This window comes from Lissotriton helveticus, chromosome 3_1 (genome assembly GCF_964261635.1).
Source record: "Lissotriton helveticus chromosome 3_1, aLisHel1.1, whole genome shotgun sequence".
NCBI classification, from domain to species: Eukaryota; Metazoa; Chordata; class Amphibia; order Caudata; family Salamandridae; genus Lissotriton; species Lissotriton helveticus.
This window is the reverse complement of record NC_136061.1, coordinates 1,377,918,216-1,377,933,677: the sequence shown is the minus strand read 5'-3', so window position 1 is coordinate 1,377,933,677 and position 15,462 is coordinate 1,377,918,216. Positions and strand designations below refer to the sequence as shown.

At 46.7% G+C, this 15,462-nt stretch overlaps 1 protein-coding gene across 2 annotated transcripts in view; it reads right to left on the bottom strand.

Moving 5' to 3' along the window:
* Positions 1-15,149, bottom strand: part of MGAT5 (alpha-1,6-mannosylglycoprotein 6-beta-N-acetylglucosaminyltransferase) — an 863,195-nt gene extending 848,046 nt beyond the window's left edge. Inside the window, exon 1 of one of the 2 annotated variants that reach the window (XM_078682019.1) lies at positions 14,715-15,149. The gene's annotated coding sequence lies outside the window, so the exon portion shown is untranslated. The remainder of the gene's footprint in view (positions 1-14,714) is intronic. The other variant, XM_078682020.1, reaches the window with a different exon arrangement.
* Positions 15,150-15,462: the final 313 nt, after the last annotated feature.

Genomic DNA, 15,462 nt, shown 5'->3' with positions numbered 1-15,462 from the left:
TCAGCTTGATGGCAGCGCATGAATCATGCTCCTCCACCCCCTTGCTCTCTCTCTCTTCATTTCAGTGTTAGCCGAGAACAGACTCCCACACTACACACATCGCGGAAATCTCGGACACGCAGCCCTCTTCCTCTGTAGCAACCCCCTTCCCTGCTTAGCCTTTCCTCACGACCAACACCCCCCAACACACAACCCGGCCCCCCTCCAGCACACATACAACCTGCCCTGCTCCCGGCCACTCACTGCCTATCAGCCTCCTCTCAGCCAGAACCCTCGCCGCTTTTCCTCCTCACTGCCCCGGTGTGTTGACTGGCCTCTTTTTACAGTCTTACCTCCTCAAACACAGTGCACCGTTCACGGCCCGCCACCCTCGCAGCCCCCCACATAACCAGATCGGCCTGCCACCCACGGAACCTGCCGTGCCCACAGCAGACGTACCTCTGACAGCTGTACTCTTTACAGCATAGGACTTACACCTCACAGCCGGCACCCCGGCCTCAGCCCTCGTAACTGCCCATTCCTCACAGCAACCCCCACCCCCCTTCTCGGTCATAACCTGGCGCCCCTCATGCTGCCCCTTCAAAGGCTGCCTTCGTCACAGCCTTCCTCACCGCTTGCCCTGCTAGCTGGCTTTTCTTCTCACCGCCTACCTCCTCGAAGCCTGGCCTCATGCGCATGGCCTCATGCGCATGAGTAAAATGAAGTCAAAATTTTACAGTGTATTATGGATTTTCAACGCGAAAAAATATAATTCCTAATTTTATATTTAACAAGAAGGCTCGGCAACACAGACCGTGACCTGTGGCCAAACAAAGTCACCAGAAAGAATCCATGCAGCAAATCCATTGTGACTTGGCTCCATTCATTGACTCCAACTAATACAACACATACCAGGACCCCTGCTCCCCTCATCTGCAGCCTTCCTCCAGCTGCTATCCACTCTTAATCATCAAAGACACAACTGCACTCATTTCTCCAAGGGGGGAAAAATCTGACTCTGGGTGTCATAAGGACTACAAGCAGGAACAGGCCATAAACATAGCCTTGTGCCAGCTGTCAAGATTGCAAAGTTTACTGTTAAACCCTCATCACCTCCCTTAAACTCCTACCCCACCCCAGTTTCACCTGCACAGAATTTTACTCCTCTAGCCCACACCACTGTAACCCATTCGAGCATCTTCATTAGTGTTTTAGCTGTTAGTAGTCTCCAAAATCAACTCGATTTTACACTGTCCAGCTCCCACACTTGTTCACATCCCCATTACGTCCACATCCGCCTGTTCGATCCCTATTCTTAAGACAGGTAGCCACTATGAGGTACCCAAATCAACCCAAACATCAAGCTCTTAGCCAACTCATCCAGAGTGCTTCTTTTCTTTACCACTCTTTAAAAACACTTGCATCTCTGGTACTCATCGGGAATGTTTCAAAATCAGCAGCAGTCATTCCATAATAGTAGCTGCCTGCATAGGACCTCTCACTTCAACAAGCATTGGCATAGCCAATAGGTCTCGCATTTGGGACCATATAAGTGTTTAGCCATGCAACTGTTGGTGTTGTTGCACCAAGGATATTCTGCTGCATAACTAAATACTTATAAGGTCCTAAAAGCGAGAACTATTGGCTATGCCAATGCTTGTTCTGAGGAGGAACTCCTCTCCACGCAAAACAAACCTGAAATTCAAATCAATCAGATGCCATGGAACTGCTGTTTGAATACTTTTCGCTGTCAGTCTTATTGAAGTTCAGGAGCAAAAGGTTTGAAGAAGTTCCTAAACATTTTTTGGTGCTCCAACATCCACAGGAGTACACGTACAAGATACACAGGCCCTCACAAGGAGCACTTAGAGGCTCTCCTGGTGTCAGGCAGAGGATGACAAAGTTCAGCCAAGGACCAGTTGCCGCAGGTTAGCTGGGATTCTTCACAGTAATGTCTTTCTCTGCTTTTTAAAATGGTTTTGGAGCCACCCAGGGACTCCCACTTAAACTTCAAGCACAGAACGATCGCCAAGGATCATGAGTGAAAGCGAGTCCAACCCCCCCCCAGGTCTTTCTCACAGGTCACAGATGCCAAACTCAGCAAGTTCAGTATGCTTGGTATCCTTTCCCAAGTCCAGCAGTTGTCTGAGGCAGGCTGGGTGAGGGTCCAGCTTTGAAGGGTCCATCAGCCTGTGGATGGGGTACACCGATTGACACTCCGAGTTTCCCTCTGACCAATGGAGTAAAGGCTCCCAGGCACTTACCTGCCTACTTTTCCAGTAGATTCTGCTTCCTATACTTCAAACAGGCCAAACATGCAATGTGCCAAAGCAAATCCAGGATGGTATGGTTTTCAGAAGCACTAAATAGGGGCTCTGGGGCTAGGGGTGGAGAAATGCACTATGGTAATCATAGTATCCTCACAGATCTAGCACTAAAATCCAGTTTAAAGCATGCACTGTACCCACATAAACGGAGAGACAGAAGTTAGGTAGGACAAAAGCAGGTTCCTTCAGCAACGAGACAGAGAATAAATAAGAACTGTCTGGCATCCAATTGTGCAAAACTTTAATATGTGCTTTAAACAGACCTCTCGTGCTGGATTTGTCACTGGGGTGTCAACAGGAGGGGCACAGCCCACCACCTTGATTATTTTATTGAGCTCAGAGGAGTCATCTCTGCCCAGTCATGCCAGCCTACGGTGTGGACCTCTGAGGAATTTCATACCTCAATCAAGGCTGACCACCCTACAGGAGTAGCTGGAGAGCTAATGCAAATTAGCCTTCTGAAATGTCAGGCAGGTAATTGGTGACTTTCAAAAAGTTTATTTTCCTTAATTTCTATTAAAAAGCCCACTTCACTACTGAATTGGATTTTGAATAATTATTAGAAACAGTGGTTTAAATTATTTTTTTAGCTGGTCCCACTCCAGAGTTAACAGTATTTTAATCTGCACTAGTTTTCAATATAACACAGCTACGCTGGCCACAGTGAAATTAGCTTTTTACCTCTTGTCACTGTAAGGGCATGGCAACATTCATTTTCTACATGTCCTACTTTTAAATATGATGCACCCTACCTTGCGGGCTACAAGACTTACAAGTGGTTGCCTTACTAATATTTAAAAGGGAGGCTTTTACCTGTTACAAATGTTCATAGTGCATGTTTTACACAGCAGTATTAAGACTAAGACAGTAGACCAGGTGCCAATAAATGAGAGCTAAGAGAAACAAAGCTCTATAAAACCAGGTCAATGTGTGATTTCAGAGAAAAACAGATTCATAGAATACAAATCCAATAAAACCATTTCCCTGAAAGTAGTCCTCATGCAGAACCTAACCACCAAACTTAACTTCCCTACCCATTCCAAGATGACCCTGTACCCTCTGAGTAAAAGTACCTCACTTCCTGGAAAGGACTTCCTGAAATAGCCAAGCAAGATCGAAATCAGTGGACAAGGATAGGCGGGCGGGAATTTCAAGACTGTGAGGAGGAAGACACGGACTCTGAGTATTAAATATTACTGGTAGGTAACCGGGCATTACATTCTCGTCCGTCTTCCTCTCACAGTCCTCACGTCAGAGTACATACCCAAGCCCCCCACTGATTTCCTCTCAAACCACACAACAAAAAAATGCAAAACAGAGGAAGTATCATGACACAAGGCATACAGAAATCATACCGCAGGAGAAACGACAGAACTCAAAACAGCGGTACCAAAATCAGAAGAGACATCCCCACTCACGTGCAAATTGTAGTGGGACATGAACATGTGGGGCTGGGCCCAAGCAAAACTAATGTCCCGAATGGAAGCCCCAATAAAAGACGCCCAGGAGGACGAAATACCCCTAGTAGACCTACCCGAAAAGACTGAGGGACAGGCTGACCGCCAAAGGAATAGGAATGTGAAATGGCCAACTTAATCCAATTGGACAAGATAGAAAGGGACAGCTTACAACCCTGCTGGGCCAAACTATGGGTGACAAAAAAGGCATATAACTTGCAGAACTCCTCAGTGCATCGCAAATAAACAGAAAGAGCCCAATAGATGTCCAGTGAATGCAAACGCACCTCCTCAGTAGACACAGGAGATGGACAAAAGATGGGCAAAACAATATCTGAATCCAAATGAAAAGACGGCACCGCCTTGGCAGGAAATGCTGGACTAGGCCGAAGCAAAACCTTGTCCGGAAAAAACTAAGAAGGGGAGGGGAGGAAACCAAATCCCCGATTTCCCCAAACATTTGGCTACCATAAATACTACTTTGGCAGAGAGAAGCCAGAAGTCCACGGATTCCAACGGCTTAAAGGGAGCACCCTACAAAACCAAATTCAAGTCCCACAGCTGCACCGGGGAATGCACCACCGACCGTCGAAGAGAACAACTGCACAGCAAATGAGCTGCCAGTGGAGCAACTAACAGCACTCACTTCCCCCAAAACAAATGAACCACTGACCAAGGAGGGTAAAAACAGCCAAATCATGCTGAAAACCGTCCCGAAGGGACTCCAAAACCGCATGAGGCTCACAGGGAGAAGACAGCCCTTGATCCTGACGCCAGACAAAAAAATGCCACCAGTGGCGGTCATAAGCCTTAAGGGGAGACAGCCGCCAAGACTGCTGGATGAGCTCCGCCACATCCATAGTGCAACCCTGCTCTAAGAGGTACTGCAGTTCAAGTGCCAAACATTCAGCTTCAATATGCGAGTAGAGTCCAGAGGAAGAAGAGGCATATGCAGGAAAGAAGTAAAGAGTGATAACACCCAATGGGGCGTGACAGACACACGGACGGAAAAAACAAGGAAAGCAAGGGGGCTGTGACCAAGCGGGGCAACCAGATAAACTTCCTCCCAGTCCTGGACTACCTTCCGGATCACCCGAGGGAAAAGTCAAATGGGAGAAAAACAATAAAGGAGACAGCGGAAAGTGAACCGCCAGGGGATCTACGGCCGATGCCCTCGAGAATAGAACCAGACAACAAAAGAGGGGAGGAAGCGCATTCTCCTTGATGGCGAACAGAGCCAGCCAAGGGCAACTGAACTGGCACTGGATGGAGCGAAAGACCCCCGGATCCAGGCACTATCACGGAGGAGGAAAACATCCAACTCAGAGCATCAGCAGGTCCATTCTCCCTTCCCAGAAGATACACGGAGGACAGAACCAGGAGATGGGACTTGGGACAAAGGCAAATCTTCTGAGCAAGGAGAAAGAAAGAAGGACACATGCCCCCTTGGCAGTTCAGTTAAGAGCGGACGACCTGCACATCTAAACCGAGGTACCCACCAGTAGGGGATGAAAAAAACCGGGGCTTTCAAGACAGCCATCAACTCCTATCAACTGGAAGACTGACTGTCCTCCAGCAGATCCCATTGCCCCAGAGCAGAGTCATCCCCAGAGTGATATCCCAACCCTTCCCACAAGTTTCTGTTGGGAGTACCAGGACAGGCAGAGGAATAAAAGAGAAAGCCCTGCCTAGATGAGCAAGGTCCAGCCATCACTGGAGAAAGTGAAGGATTGGAGGAGTCATAGGAATCGATGCCTCTTACAACTGGGACAGCAGATCCCAATGCACCAGGAGATGTTGAGCAAGGGGATGTAGGTGCAACCTCCCCTAAGGAACCAGAGTTAAAGTAGAGGACATTTCCACCTGACTGTGAAGCCATGTCCAGGACGAGGCCAAGGGGCAAAGAAGGAGAGAGAACAGATGGGATGTGAGTGTAGATGAACACAACGTTCCTCGGATACCACGACCTACCCAAGTCCATCCGGAAGCATACTCCGATGAAAAGGAGATCCTGAGATGGCTCGACCTGGGACTACTTCCAGTTGATCAAGAACCAAAGTCTTTCAAGAGTGTGGTCACCCTGCGAACCTCCAACTGGGCCTTGTAAAAAAAACAAGAGGCAATCATCCAATTGTCCAAATAGAGAAACAGCTGGATACCTTAAGAATGTAAAATACCCACCACAGGAGGTAGGAGCTTGGTGAACACCCTCGGAGTAGCAGCCAGTTCAAACGGCAGGACCCAGAACTGAAGTGGCTACCCTGCACCGCAAATCGAAGATACCACTGCTGGGACGGATGCACCGAGACATGTAGGCACACATTCAGGAGATCAATTGAAGCCAGGAACTCGCCCCTCCTCAAGAAAGGCATAATATGCTGTAGGGACACGATTTTGAAGGAAAAATGGGGAATGTAGTGATTCACTCCCTTATGATCCAGCACAGCGCGGAAGTTCCCAAAAGCCTTCTGTACAAGGAAAAGCAGGGATAAATACCCCTGGAGCCTCTTCCCTCATGAAACGGGAACAATGGTTGCCTTCTGAAGCAGTAACTGAACTCCCTAGAGAAGAGCAGATAATCTCGCTGGGGTATGAGGACCATAGGTCTCGAAAAAATGATAAGGTGGAGCCTCGCTGAATTATCCTGTAACTATCAGAGACCAGTTGGACGGCCCAGACATCAGAAAGGAACTAGTCCAAACGTCCTGAAAGAACTGAAGACACCGCCCCACCGGTTGGAACCTGGAACTGTCATGCGTTGGGAGTGACAGGAGAGGAGGCAGCAGCGGGAGGAGTACTGGGGCTTGACGGCATGAGGTGCGTCCTGGCCACGACCCCTACCTCTTAAGGGCTGGTGTTGCAGGTCTTGCCTCCAGTGGGAAAAGTCCTCTGGAACCAAAAACCTCTGTGTCTGGAAGTCAGATGAACATGAGTAAACAGCGTTCGATTTTCCGAAGATTTTTTTTTTTTTTTATCATGTCCTCCAAGTCACTGCCAAACATCTTAGAACCTGTAAAAGGCAGTTGCGGAAGGTCCGCTTTCTGAGCAGCATTGGCCTTCCATGACTGCATCCAAATTGCTGCACTATAAACAGCTGCAGAAGCGTAGAGATTATCCAGTGTGACATCGGGAAGGAAGCGCACCTGCTGCTCCATCAAAGCCAACAATGCTGAAAAATTCGTACTCTCCTGCACCTTTTCAGCAAAACAATTTAAGTTCTTTAGGAGGGACTGAATGGCGTAATTGGAGTAGCCCAAATTCTCCCACACATTCTTCAGAACTTCAGCCAGGTTTGTGCTCTACACAAAATGGCCCATCACATCAGCCCCATCCCCTTTGATGTGAGGGGCAATCCTAGACACCTTGGCAGGAGGCACCCCCTCACAAGCCCAAAAAAGCAGGATCCACAGCAGCCGCAATAATGGCAAGGAGGTCGGGGGGGACATCAGAATCCCTGAAGATGGCCCAGCCACCACCAGGGTTTCTTCTAAATCACTCATGACCGGGCCATCAACTGGTCACAGGCAGGAGACACATGGAAATGAAGCCGGCACAGCCCTCACCAACAGACTGAGCCCACGTGGAGACAGACTAACAAGCCAACCGCCATAAGGAAAACCAACACTGGAAGCTGAAATAAAACAGACTGGGAACCCAGGACACGCCGCCTCCAGTCCTAATGAATGTCAGGTGGAAGCACTGGAACGGTTCAACAGATTAGAGGCGCCATTTTGGAATCTGGCAGGAACCGGGTGCTCTACGATTCCAAGGAAAAAATTCCAAAACCCCCACAGAGATGTCGCATGGGTGCCACGCACCCAGAACATCGGACCAAAAGCAAAAGAAGGATAACATTGTGATATGAAACATTAAAAAAGAGCGCTCATCTATTTCCCCAGAGCCTAGCATACCACAGACTCCTTGTGATGTCCTACGTCCAGCATATGAGCGCAACCACCAAAACAACAGGAACCACTATAGCAGGCCTAAAAAACCAAAAATAAAATAAAAATAAAACACACCTGAAGCCAAGACAACCGGCTGCAAAATAAAGAAAACAGAAAGTCCTTCCCAGGAAGGGAGAGGTAGGAGGGGGCTTCTTGGAATGGGAAAATAAGTCAAGTTTGGTGGTTAGGTTCGGCAAGAATGGAGTAAACTCCGACATGAGGGCTGTGAGAGGAAGATGGACGAGGAGGCAATTCACCTTTGCATGCTTATGTTTTCTCAAGGTGAAAATACCATCACCAATAGTAGGTTTGTCTTCTTAAGCCTTTTTTCACTTCTGTAGCAAAACTATGATCACTCAATATATGGGGCTCATTACTTTTTCTTTTTAAAACATTTATTTTTTAGCACAAAAATGCACACTTTACTTAACTGTTCTTTGGGGGAAGTGAACGGTTCTGGTTAATTGTCAACCGAATTTTATTTCTATACATGTTTTCCACTGCATTTTATTGCATTTCTCAAAAAAAGAGACCTCTCCATTGTTTTGTTTATATTTTAATATGCATAGTGCAAAAACCATGAACAGAGATATGTATCAGAGAAGAGTAAAGTACTGAAAAGAAGAAAAAAAGGTTTCAGAAAGGGGGCAAAAGCACTATGGGTTTACAGTGAACTTTGACAGCGAAAAGGTAATGAGCTTCAATAGCAAGTAGTCGAACAAGAATGTTTCAATGAGACCAGAACAAATGACTGGGGAAGAGAACCAGAAGCATTTGAAAATACACAAACATAATAAAAGAAAAAAAGAATCCTGCAGTGTGGTAATTTTGAGCCAAGGTCATTTATGAGGAGAGGTAAGTGCAGTGTACCAACATACACACTTTTTAAAATAAGTTAAGCAATGTATATATTCGTTTACAGACTACATAATATCAGCAAACAAACAAAATAAACCACCAAGCAGCCTTAAAAGCCTGGATAAATGTGACTAGAAAAGCAGGTTTGTCAGAAAGCGACCGATGACGGGAAAAGATGTCAATTCTGCAACAGACCCAGCGGCGGAACTACCATAAGGCAAAGTAAGGTCTTACAATCCCGCCAGGTGCCAGACTGCAGCTGGGAACTACAATGATGACCCATGCATCATTTCTTTTGCTAATGGTGCAAACAAATCCTTGCACAGTTTCTGAACAAACCAAATGTATTTCATGATAAAGTTTGATCTAAAACAAAGCACAGCCAACGAGCCTTACATGAGCACTTTTAGCCCACAGCAAAACTGTTCTATAGCAATTAGGAAGTGATCGAGAAAAAAAGATTCGGAGCACTTGTTTCAATTCTACCGACTGATTGAACAGACATGCAAACAAACACATTACAAAAAAAGTAATTTTCTACTTCTAACATTCAGCCTATTGTACTGCTGCTTCCCCGAAACAAAAGTAGGGACAATGGGTATTCTTAGCAGTGTGGGAAATGTTTTCAGCCAGTTCCCTAAGTAAAACTTCATAGGAGATTTTCTTGGCAGCCGTCTTGCATGTTATTCAATTCGTGGGGGAAGAACAAACAATGGCAACAAAACTGTCTCCTAGGTGCTATGCGGGAATGAATCAGAACGTCTCCCCAAAGTTCGGACAAACTTTTCCAAAATACAAGAAAGTATCATTGAACTTCAAACAGACATAAAATATTGTTACAACGCGGCAGCTTTCCCTGTTAGTGAATGTGTAGAACGAGTAGTTCTACAAATTTATCAAACACTTTCTCCGTTTATACACACAAAAACGACTATCTTTTCAGCTTCTACCACATTCCAAAGCATCTCGAATCAGATTATTTTTACATAAGAATGTTTTTTTTCTAGTCGTACCACAGATTAAAAAAAAACGGCACTCCCCAACTCAAGGACCAAAACTTTTATTCACCACTGAAGCAGCAAAGGCTGAGTCGACTTTCTAACATGTGTACTTGTGACCTATGAAATATATACATACCTGAAGGAAGTACCCACATCTGCCAGTTTAACAGTATCATATACACCCACAACAAGTGGCAGGTAAAAACGAGTAAAGTACAAAGATTTGCAGATGGGGGTAAAATTGTGACATTTTGCTAAATCATATGCCCAACCTTAACTCGTGAGTGTGTGAATGCATAATCTAAACATGTGTGCACTATACACGATATGGTGCAGCGACATACTCAGGAAATGGTCAAGCAGGTTATACACGTCACTAGAACTCTTTCTGGGCCAATAAACACACATTACCAGTTACTTATTTGTAGGCTGTTGCCTTACGTGACGATTAGCATCAATCTGTGGATTTCCCACGAACAGGAAACGTTTTATTGTAGTCCTGACTCCTGCTACTGATTACACCGTTCCAAAGACATGGCTGCAGTTCGTGCTAGAAGCAAGTGCACTATAGTTAACAAATTGAAGACCAACGCTGACCTCGGATTAACCTTTTCAGCGTGCAGAATGAAAAGCTCACGAAGGCTTTCTTTAAGATTGTCATGGGGGCAGTAATACTCTGGGTCAGAGGCTAAACGTGGAGTGACAAAGAGGTCAGAGTTATGTGACGCTATGGGCAGCACGAGCCCTTAAATTCTTTCTCCAACGTGACAGAGTTTGTGAGCACTCCTGAAATTTTATTTGGTGTTGAACTATGTATGAATGTGCTTCATTGGGGCTTGTTGGGGTGAACTCAGTGGAATGGGGTCACGTGACCTCAGTGACACCTATCCAATAATATCTACAGTAACCACAGTGACGTAGACTGTCAAAGGATTAGGAGATTAAATGCACACTAAGGTAGAGTGGTCAGTGGTGACAGGCACAGCACGCTTCAACTACTCCTCGCCGTGCATGCCCGTTTTTCGGGGGTGGGTTTGTTTTGTTCTATATCACTAACAGCAACGCAAGAAAATTGGGGCTACGCCATCATCAAATCAAAACATGGACATCTATGCCCGGAGCAATATGCACCTATGCACCCAGCACCCTGAACACCTTACTGTATTCATCAGGACCACCCCAACGCTGCTTCAGTTCAGAAAATAGTTTAAGGCACACTTTTTTAAAAAGAAAAATATACACACCAGAAGCATTAACCGTCCACAAACCAGCTACAGCTCTTACCACTCAGAGACTTTAGGCGCTTTTTTGATCCTGTACAGTGCTAAACTGCCTTTTAGGTAGGTCATGCTATAGATATAGTGCATACACACATGCAAGGCGGCCGCAGTGCATGTTGTCACAGCATCAACCAATGCGCTTAACTTTGGGCAGTGGCGTATCACAGGCCCCCGCAGCACCGGGGGGGGGGGGGGCCCAAGCTTCAGCCCCCCCCCTCAGCACAGTACCCTGGCCTGAGAGCTCCTGATCCTGTTCAGAGGGGTGCCTCCACGTACCCTACAAGGGGAACCTCCTCAAGTTTTCTTACACCACTGACTTTGGGTCAGAAATGGCAACGGTCCCATGCATTTGTTTCAGATTCAAATACTTCATGGGATACTCAGCCGATACTGTCAGCAAGTGAAACCATTATTCTAACTTACTTTATCCGTTATTTAGGGCTCTGAATGCCAGTGAAATGCGTGTCTGACACCACATATTCACACCATTGATACAACGGGCACCAACCAGGTGACATCTGGGTGTAGGACCTTGTGACTTGGTGGAACGCTTTCAAATCGCACCCACTGTTGAGCTAGGCAGATGCCTCACTCCTTCTGAGCCTCGGCATCAGCAGGTTTTATAGCAGGGCCTATAAAGCAGTACTAAAGCCAACTGAAATAACCCATGTGATAATTTCTTGAAGGAAAGCCTGGGGATGGACAAGAGCTGTCCTGCAAACTGGAACCATGTGGCAACTCCAAGATATGTGAAAAGCAAGTGTCAGCAGCAAGTTGACTGGACTTTAACAAGTACTGAGCTTTCTAAAAGATTGAAGATATTCTATTGCACGGGGCCCAACCACCTACTACAATCCCCATCCTCAAAAGCCAAGACGCTGCACTGCAGTGATTTACGTCTGAATATAAAAATAGTGGACGTATATACTCATAATGCACAAACAAATGAGAGATTTCACTCAAATCTTTCTGCTTTCTCTTTCAACAGGACTACATAAAACCCAGGCTGCAGTACGTGGCGAAATATCACCAACAACAATGAATTAGTTCAAACAGCATCACCAGCTCTGGTTAAGATCACATGCTTTCTAGCATGAGAAAAACATTAAGCGGGCTGTACGTTATTAGAATCCAATTAAACCAGAAAGCAGTTAGCTTAGGATCATGGCCAAGGTACAGTTTGTAGGACTAGACTACACCCATTCAGGTACACAACACACATCCAAGTATTAAAAAAAGATATCCCCTACTATTCACAAAAGCTCTATGTACAGACAGTATTTTCACGTGGGTTGATGTTTCTGTATCAACTAATAAACTTCCTCAAAGAGAAAAGTCATAAAAAGTCAGTAATGTCTGCATAATGACAGTGCAGTTACTTCACTGCACAAGGCCATGTTTTCGAAAAAAACAATGAATTCATATGGTACATGTTTTCAGACAGCCTATTGAACAAAAGCGAAATCGTACAAAGGGTGCTCTGTTTTATCAGGAATACGGATGAAACAACCAGTAAAAAGGCGCCACTCAGTCTATAAACATCATCAGAAAACAGAAATACGGTTTTGAGGGCGCACTCCCTGAGAAACTCGACCAAATGTTTCTATTAGCATTCTGGTCGTAGTGGTTACCTCCATGATCAAAAGCAATCATTAAAAACGCAAACTCAAGGCCGGTCTGCAGGAGAGGTGAAGCGCGTGTTTGCCACCAAAATCGGAGACGCGCAATGCGAACAGGTTGCAGAAAAAAGCAGCACTTTTCAGAGCTAGCTCAAAGCTCTGCAGCACCAAAGATTTCGACACAGAGCAATATGGGCGCACGTGATGAATGGCTTCATGTGGAGGGGGCGGGGCCGGCTCAAGAAATGAGGTGGGAGCTGGTGATGATGGGGTCCTCCGCTCCTTCATGTCTGCACCGAGGCGCAGTGGGTGCGGACTGTTAACGGTACCATAGGCAGGAAGGTGGTGGCCGAGAGGCACCCTGAAGAAGAATCATGCAGCAGTGATGGTCTGATCACTGGCCACGGGGAGGATCGGGGGGGGGGGGGGGTAGGGTGTTAAACCAAATGCAGAGGTGAACAGCAGCACACAGCACGGGACGAGGCGAAGGGATCGGGAGTTCGATGTCTTTTTTTTTTAAGAGAAACCCAAAAATGTTAAAAATAATAGGACGTACAAGCGGCACAGATATTAATAAAGAGCACACCTTACTACCTCGGACTGGAAACAAAGGTCCATACAATGAACGCAGAAAACATGAATCGTGAAGGGCGGTGTAAGTGCCCGTTTCATTAAAATATGGGTGCATAATTCTGTCTACAGATGATAGACATTACTACTACCTGTCAAGGTCTGAGGTGAAATGAACCCGGTTTAATGGATGTATGAAGCAAAACATGGCTTGCGTGCTTTCTGCATTCACAGAGGAGGGGACGTCGTCTTTGGGAGGGTCAAGCAGTCAGGGCCACTGGATGAATATACATCATGATCGCAGAAGAAAGGGTAAGTGGTCAAAATGAGAGAGGATTCACGTCTATAGGCCATTGGCTGTAAATGCAAGGAGATGAGGAAAGCAGAAACTGATTGATGTGTACAGGCTAGCAGGTGCAAGATGACGGGACAGGTGTGCGAAGGTTCATTTTAAGGCACCACGGAGTCAGGCAAGGTGAAGGAGAAAGCAAGACAAAAAGGCACGAGATAGAAACCCATGGTGTCAGGTCCAGACCTATAGGGCTGCTATAGTTTACAGGCAACGTGTTGAACAGAGTATAGACTCACTGGGAAGATGAAAGGACATGTATGGGGATCCATGCTTTCCAGCACCAGCCAATCGGGTCGTGTTTGCATCTTACGCATGGAGGGGCGGGGGTCATACTTAGGCTGCCAGATCTGGGGCAAAGCCAAATTCATTGGAAGAGATCATGCGGGCATGCACGACTAACCAAGCGAGTTGGAACAGTCATTATGTGTGTGTGTGTATGAGGTGCTATGCTTTAGAAGCACTGACCTCTGTATCCTGTACAAAGGCACAATTGCTCTGAGTGGCGGCGCTTAGTAGCACCATACTGTCAGATTCACTCCGAAGCACGGCCACTGGGAGTGGTCATGCTGGTATGTAAATGCTTGACCGGTATAGTGCAAAGAAACATACACTGGAGAAATCAGGCATATACTACTGGCCGCTCACATATAGTGTGAATGGGCTGAAAACGTGAGGGGGTCACGGCTTAATACGCCAGGCTGACAGATCCCGTCTGGGGGCGCAGTCATTGGAAGATGACACTTTCAAGCTGGTGATACACTGTGACGAGCAAAAAGCAATCAAACGGACTGTTCGTGCAACAGACAAGCCCGGTGCGAATGGCCAGTCATGGGTAGAGGTCATGATTACAAAACACAGTCTACCAGGTCCAGTGTGATGGCAAGAAATGAGGAATACAGGCACCAGACTGTAAAATGTAATAAAGTGGAAGGACCTGTTAAGGGCAACTAACGCACGCTGTACTGGGCTGCCCGACTCATAGTTCATAGACACCAGAGGGAATTGAAAGATTCAGGGCAAGCACCCTGGCCGGCCTGCACAAGTGTTCAACCTCTGTAAAGGATCCCTGGAAACATTTCCATTATGGAGGAGGCAGGAGGCAGGAGGCATTGCTGGGCATGTGGACACACGAGAAGCAATCATGTCTGCCCCCAACCCAGCAAGCCAGAGATGAACGAGCACACTCGGGGAGGGATCTGGGCTACACCCGCTACATAGGAAGGTGACCAGGAGGAGGAATGCGCTCAAGAAGCAAGTCACAAAGAGGAGGGTGGCAAGCGGTAACCCCGCACCCCCTAATCCGACTGGTGACGGATGGAAGTACCTGTGATTCTTGCGCTCGCTGTTAGAGCCTGATGGCTGCCAGTGAAGGATTCAGTGTCCCGTGCTCCTACAGCCGCTCTCCTTAGCAAGGTCTTGAATAACAAGGGCCCCGTCATGGCACAATCCGGATTACATGGGCGGCCATGCCCCGCTCGCAGAATCCGCCAGCCCGCTCCAGCAGCACAATAACCACCAGCGCGATACAACTGCAGACTGCGACCGCCCTCACCGCCGCAGCAGCAGCACAGGCTCTGCATCCCAGCCGCTGCTGCCCCCGCCCATTGCAAAAGGCCTGACTACTAGCGAGGGCGGGCATCCCCTAAGCAGCAAGGACTCAGACAGAAACACTAGACCGTAAACTTGAGTGCGGCGGACATGTTAGGTGAGGAGAACTTCGCAATGGGCTTTAGGAGGCTCAGCGGTGCTTTCTGTAGAGAATGTAAATATCTTTCCAGACCCATATATTAACAGTAGTCGAAGTGGGCGGGCCCATACTTTTTTTAATGTAAGGAAAATAGTTCCCCTACTTTAAGTGAAAAGATAAACGTTCTGGGACGGTTAAAATTCCGAGAGCTGAAGTGCTTCAGCAGTGTAGGGCAGGTGATACCGGTCATAACGTTGTTTAGTCGTCTCTCCCTGACTTTTAACAGTCAAAACATTGTAAATAGCAAAAATAAATTAGATTTGAATTTATTGAACAACAAAGTGGTGTTTTAGATGTTTAAACTAACTTTTATTTCTGAAACTGA